The sequence below is a fragment of the Macaca nemestrina genome, chromosome 17, assembly GCF_043159975.1.
Source record: "Macaca nemestrina isolate mMacNem1 chromosome 17, mMacNem.hap1, whole genome shotgun sequence".
Lineage (NCBI taxonomy): Eukaryota > Metazoa > Chordata > Mammalia > Primates > Cercopithecidae > Macaca > Macaca nemestrina.
In genome coordinates, this window is record NC_092141.1 from 66,427,411 (window position 1) to 66,433,520 (window position 6,110).

Sequence of the window (6,110 nt, forward strand, 5' to 3'; positions counted from 1 at the left end):
CCTTCTTTTAAAATTGTATAAAATATATGTAACATAAAATTTGCCACCTTGGCCAGGCACAGTGGCCCACGCCTGTAATCTCAGCACTTTGGGAGGCTGAGGCAGGCAGATCAACTGAGGTTGGGAGATCGAGACCAGCCTGGCCAATATGGTGAAACCCCATCTCTACTAAAAATACAAAATTAGCTGGGTGTGGTGGCATGGGCCTGTAATCCCAGCTACTCGGGAGGCTAAGGCAGGAGAATCACTTGAACCCAAGAGGCAGAGGTTGCAGTGAGCCCAGATTGCGCCATTGCACTCCAGCCTGGGCAAAAATAGCAAAACTCAAGTCTCAAAAAAAAAAAAAAAAAAATTGCCACTTTAAACATTTTTAAGTGAGAGTTTGGTGACATTCGGAAGCTCTTTTGGGCCTCCTTAGTGCTCCTCTGCCCTGGTTTTTGTTTTTTTTTTTTTTTTAGATAGATTCTCACTCTTGTCACCCAGGCTGGAGTGAATGGCACAACCTCAGTTCACTGCAACCTCTGCCTCCTGGGTTCAGGCGATTCTCCTGCCTCAACCTCCCAAGTAGCTGGGATTAGAGGTGCCCGCCACCACGCTTGGCTAATTTTTTTGTATTTTTAGTAGAGATGGGGTTTCTCCATGTTGGCCAGGCTGGTCTTGAACTCCTGACCTCAGGTCATCCACCCTCCTCGGCCTCCCAAAGTGCTGGGATTACAGGCGTGAGCCACCATGCCTGGCCTGCCCTGGGTCTTAAAGGTGAGTAGGGAGCCTCTAGAGACCAGACTGTTCTCCCAAAGCCCCAGAGCATTTTCCCCAGTAGATGTGCATCTCAGTTTGGGGCCTTGGACAGCAGGTCCTTCTCTCTGTCTGTTCCCTCTCATGCTGACAAAGTCCTCCTCCTCTCGGTCTTCCTGCTACTTCAGCTTCTATTCCCTATTGGTTTTTGTTTTTTGGCTTTTGTTTGAGATGGAGTCTCTCTCTGTCGCTCAGGCTGAAGTTCAGTGGCGTGATCTCGGCTCACTGCAACTTCAACCTCCCGGGTTCAAGCAATTCTCCAGCCTCAGCCTCCCGAGTAGCTGGGACTACAGGCGTGTGCCACCATGCTGGGCTAATTTTTGTATTTTTTGGTACAGACAGGGTTTCACCATTTGGCCAGGCTGGTCTCAAACTCCTGACCTCAAGTGATCCTCCGGCCTCGGCCTCCCAAAGTGCTGGGATTACAGGTGTGAGCTGCTGTGCCTAGTCTGTTCCCTCTGTTTCTAGCAGAGGTCCCGTGCAAGCGTCCCTGCTGCCTCAGGTCTTGTAGTTCCTTCCTCCATTCCTTACTTCTGGTGTCCTCTTCTGCCCCTGGGCTGGGTTAGCCTTAGATCTGCCAGGGACTGTCTTGTTTGAAGAAGGACAATGCTTGGTTATCTCCTTGCGGGGGCCTATGTCTCTGAACAGTTTTCTTCATCTTGTCTCTCTGCCTTTCATTGTCATCAGAAAATGTTCCTCCTGTCATCTTTTTTTTTTTTTTTTTTTTTTTTTTTTGAGACGGAGTCTCGCTCTGTCGCCCAGGCTGGAGTGCAGTGGCCGGATCTCAGCTCACTGCAAGCTCCGCCTCCCGGGTTCACGCCATTCTCCGGCCTCAGCCTCCCAAGTAGCTGGGACTACAGGCGCCCGCCACCTCGCCCGGCTAGTTTTTTGTATTTCTTAGTAGAGACGGGGTTTCACCGTGTTAGCCAGGATGGTCTCGATCTCCTGACCTCGTGATCCACCCGTCTCGGCCTCCCAAAGTGCTGGGATTACAGGCTTGAGCCACCGCGCCCGGCCACCTCCTGTCATCTTGTCATCTGCCTACACTGACAGATGTTACAAGTTCCTGCCATTTACACAGGCCATGTGGAGTACGCGTTTGTGAGGGGGAAGGATGGTCAAGTGTCAGCAGCAGTCCCGGGGGTTTGTGGGTGGAAGGATAAAAAAGGTGAAGGGTCATCTGGTCCCGGGGCCCTGGTGACAGTAGCCTCTGTTACTCTGCAGCAGCCAGCGTAGGTGACCAGAATGTCACTGAGGGTAGGCACTAAAAAGCCCCAGGAGTGGCCGGATACAGTGGCTCATACCTGTAATCCCAGCACTTTGGGAGGCCAAAGTGGGCAGATCACGAGGTTGGGAGTTCAAGACCAGCCTGACCAGGGCTGCCCCTCATGGGCTGTGGACTTTGGACTTTGGATAGGCATAAATAAGAACCGGGACTATTTCCAGGAGGGGATTTGGGGGTGGGAGTAAAGTGGGGAGGAGGTAGGGCTCAAACACCAAGCTTTCTCAGGTGTGTCAAGGCAAGAGAAACTTACACAGTATGTGGCGTCCACACCTCTGCTCCGTCAGTGTCTTTTCTGGGAGTGAGATCAAGAAGAGAAGGGGTCCTGTCCCAGCAGGAAGCCCAGGCTGCCCACCCAGCCCGAGGGGAGGGCACTGACTAGGCAGGATCTGGCAAGAGGGAAGTTCAGGGCGCAGATTTGGGTCCAATTCAGCTTGTGACCAGAAGAGAGATCATAAACTGGGATCCCACATCACATGGAATCCTATGGTTCCCTTGAGAACTGCCTGGACCCCCAGGTCAACCATGTGGGCTGGAAAGGAAGTAAGTTCTGGCAAAGGGACCTTCATACAAGGACCAAAGCCGTGGGAACGACACTTCGATTTGTTACTTTCAGCGTATCTTGAAAGCGCTTAGATGGGGAAGGTTTGGAAAGGCAGAACTGCTGCTGCTGCTGCTGCTGCCTCTTCTTTCCATTTTGTGTCTCAGCTCAAAGATTGAGCTTCTCTTTACCCTCTCAGCCCAGACAAATATCTTGTTTTGCCTTTCTTGCATTTTTTTCTTTAAAGAAATTTGGAGGCTGGATTGGGAGGATCACTTGACCCCAGAAGGTCGAGGCTGCTGTGAGCCATGATTGCACCACTGCACTCCAGCCTGGGCAACAGAGTGAGACCACGTTTAAAAGAAAAACAAAAACAAAGCATAAAAAGGGAGTCATAATAGTGGAAATGCTCTGTCTTGCCTGGAAAATGAATGCTGCAGGGAGCCAGGTCTGCCACTTTTGGCTGCTCCGCAGGTTGCTTCTCCAGATGCAGAAATTGGGAGAAGGTACCTGTGGCCCAAGGCTGAGGTCTGTGGGGGGCCTGCTGCTGTGGCTCACCTGCTGACCAAGGAGGATGAGATATGGCCCCCCACTGGGGTCTGAGGGCACAACCCAAGCCACCCTGAAGGGGTATGTGCACAAGGAGTTCTCAGGAGAAGTCCCCGAGATGGCCTGTTGGAAAACTCTGATGGGAACATTTCCTTCCACCTTCAAGAAAGAAGCAATGTGACCCTGAAGAATGCAGCCCAGAGAGATCCAAAGGGTCAGAAGCTCTGGGGCGAGTCTGGTGAGCTTCCTAGGGATGCCACAGACTCATCTCCACCTTGCCCTGTGGTCTGGCCCTGCCTCCTGGTGGAGCCTGCCCTGTCCCCCCCCGACACTTGACCTGTGGCTGACAGTGGGCCACCTCTGCTCCACTCAGGCTCTGTGGCCGGGGGGTCTGCAGCTTCTCTGGCATTTCTCCTCACCATCTGGGTCCTGCGACGGAAACAGTCTCATTCAGCTGCCCCAGAGACTCACAAGTCCTTTACTCATTTCAGCAAGTATTTTCCAGCCCCTGCCATGTGTCAGGCTCCTGTTAATTCTATAGTAGTATTTGTTGTGATAAATAAAATTGCCTTCATAGTGATGTCATGGTGGAGGGAGGAATGCTCAGAGCAAGAGGCTGTCTCTGAGCCCACAGAGCTCCCACTGCTATTTCTAAGAATCCAGCAATATGTCTTTGCATTTCAGAAAACTGGGTCTATTCAAGAAATAAAGATGGATGGAGGTCAAAATGGGAATGGATTTAGGGGTGGGGATGGAGTAGGATGGAAGTGAGAGAGGGGTGGAGAGGGAATAGGGGGGAGGTTGGTGATGGGGAGGGGAGAGGATAAGGAACAAGATGAGGAAGGGGGAAGGTGGAGTTGGAGTGGAGATGAAGATGAAAGTGAGGAGGGCTGGATCATCCTCTGGCCTCTCCTACCAAGCCCCCTCTACACAATGCAAAGGAAACTTCATTCACTCATCGGACGTTTCTGGGACTCTTCCTGAATGCCAGATGTGCATTGGTACAGAAAAATGACTCTCTTCATAAAAGCTCTTGCCTTTAAAGAGCTCAGAGTCTGGGCTGCGGAGAGGTCTTTATATAAACAAAAACACTGGCTGGGCGCACTGGCTCACGCCTATAATTTCGGTGCTTTGGGAGGCCGAGGCTGGTGGATCACATGAGGTCAGGAGTTTGAGACCAGCCTGGCCAACATGGTGAAACTCTGTCTCTACTAAAAATACAAAAATTATCCAGGATTGGTGACACGTGCCTGTAGTCTCAGCTACTTGGAGGGTGGGGCAGGAGAATCACTTGAACCTGGGAGGCAGAGGTTGCAGTGAGCCGAGATCACACCACTGCACTCCAGCCTGGGCGGCAGAGCGAGACTCTAAAAACAAACAAACAAAAAATAAACAAAAATACTGAGATAAGAGCTATGAGCTTGGTGCAGTGGCTCATGCCTGTAATCCCAGCACTTTGGGAGGCCGAGGTGGGAAGATCACCTGAGGTCAGGAGTGCAAGACCAGCCTGACCAATGTGGAGAAACCCCATCTCTACTAAAAATACAAAATTAGCTGGGCGTGGTGGTGCACGCCTGTAATCCCAGCTACTCGGGAGGCTGAGGCAAGAGAATCACTTGAATCCAGGAGTTGGAGGTTGTGACGAGCCAAGATCGTACCATTGCACTCCAGCCTGGGCAACAAGAGTGAAACTCTGTCTAAAAAAAAAAAAAGAGCTATGACAGACTAGTGGAGCATAGAATGAGGAGCCATCTATTCCTAGTGGGAGTCTGGGAGGACTTCAGAGAAGAGGTGATAGTTATGTGTGTTTAATTGGATTCATTTATTTATTTCAGTTAGTAATATGCTCAAAATCCTAAAGACACAAAAGAACTTGTGTCTGGTGATGGTTGCACAATTCTGTGAATGTACCAAAAACCATGGAAACCATTGAATTATATACTTTATTTTATTTATTTATTTATTTATTTATTTTGAGACAGAGTCTTGCTCTGTCACCCAGGCTGGAGTGCAGTGGCGCGATCTTGGCTCACTGCAAGCTCTGCTTCCTGGGTTCACGCCATTCTCCTGCCTCGGCCTCCTGAGTAACTGGGACTACAGGCGCCCGCCACCACGCCCGGCTAATTTTTTGTATTTTGAGTAGAGACGGGGTTTCACCATGTTAGCCAGGATGTTCTCAATCTCCTTACCTGGTGATCCACCCGCCTCGACCTCCCAAAGTTCTGCGATTACAGTCGTGAGCCACTGCGCCTGGCCTGAATTATGTACTTTAAATGGGCGAATGATACAGTATGTGACTTATAGCCCAATAAAATTGTATTTCAGAAAAGAGTTTGTGTCTCCATCCCACATCTGATTCTAGTCCCTCCCTGAAGTCAAGTAATACGGTGAGTTTCTTCTGTATCTTTTTCACTGGGAGTCAGGGAGTGACATTTGAAGTGGTGAACGAGTTGAATTTAGTCAAGCAGTGGACTGTGGAACACAGTGTGCTGGCAGTGACAGAGGCATGAAGGCTCGTGGTTCTGTGAATACCCAATGGCTGGAGCATGGGGTCAGGGTGGCAGAATGGCAAAGGCTGATTGGGGTTGGGGTGAGCAGAGCCTTGGAGGCCATGCAAGGCAGTGTGTACTTTATCTGTAAGCAGCGATGATCCAGACCTTTAAGCTGTGTGAAAAACAATGTGACAATAATTTAAAAACACCCAAATCCCCCTCCAACATCCCGTTGTCATTCATCTAAGTGAAACTGCAGTTCTTTTCTCTATGCACTCATGTGTTTACCTGGTTAAGTAAGTACAATCTAAATACCCTTTTGTATTCTACTTTTTCCATTTAATATTAGTCATAAGCATCTTTATGGGTTGTCATGTAATACTCAAATGGATTTTTTTTTTTTTTTAATTTGAGATGAAGTCTTGCTCTGTTGCCCAGGCTGGAGTGCAGT